Source organism: Peromyscus eremicus, chromosome 8a (assembly GCF_949786415.1).
Source record: "Peromyscus eremicus chromosome 8a, PerEre_H2_v1, whole genome shotgun sequence".
Classification (NCBI taxonomy): domain Eukaryota; kingdom Metazoa; phylum Chordata; class Mammalia; order Rodentia; family Cricetidae; genus Peromyscus; species Peromyscus eremicus.
The window spans coordinates 44,795,761-44,796,489 of NC_081423.1; the positions used below are offsets into that span (position 1 = coordinate 44,795,761).

The 729-nt window shown below is 42.2% G+C and overlaps 1 non-coding gene across 1 annotated transcript; it reads left to right on the top strand.

Moving 5' to 3' along the window:
* The first annotated feature begins 374 nt into the window (after positions 1-374).
* LOC131918198 (U6 spliceosomal RNA) lies at positions 375-481 on the top strand. Its single transcript, XR_009380923.1, has one exon. It is a non-coding gene; the product is annotated as a U6 spliceosomal RNA (small nuclear RNA).
* The last annotated feature ends 248 nt before the right edge of the window (positions 482-729 follow it).

Consider the following 729-nt stretch of genomic DNA (forward strand, 5'->3'; position numbering starts at 1 on the left):
CTCTAGGCTTAGCCTCTTGCTTATGCCAAGGTTGGAGTCTTAACTGCCATTTGTGGATTGTTGTTTTAATCAGCCATTCCGGGACCCGTCCTCTCCCAGCTCATCTGACCCTAACATTCCAGGTCCACTCACTGGGGCCCAAGTATTTGAATATTTGAGCCTACAGGGGTCATTCTGGTTCAAACCACCACATGGAGGCTAGGTGTGGGGCCAGATTCTCAGCTGACTTCCTGACCTAGTAGAGCAATCTCCGAAGACTTGCAGTTTTCTCCAACCTCGGGTGGTGACTGGAGTTTGACCCAAAGTCTCACTCAGTGAGTTCTCTACTTCAGATGACGACTGAATGGAACTGGGTTCTTTAATTTTTTTTTCTCGTGCTCGCTTTGGCAGCACATATACTAAAATTGGAACGATACAGAGAAGATTAGCATGGCCCCTGCGCAAGGATGACACGCAAATTCGTGAAGCGTTCCATATTTAAAAAAAAAAAAATTTGTGTAGAGATATTTCAAGTAAGCATCTTAAATAGCAATGAATCATGCTTATGTCAAAGTATGATATTTGAGTTAACCTCACTCCTTTCCCAGTTAAAAGCCAGTAGCTTTCCGAGACTTTTACAAATGAAAATGAAGTTATGAACTTGTTTACAGTCAAAACATTTATCTTCACTCCTCCTTTTTTTTTTTCCAAGACAGGGTTTCTCTGTGTAGCTTTGCTCCTTTTCTGGAA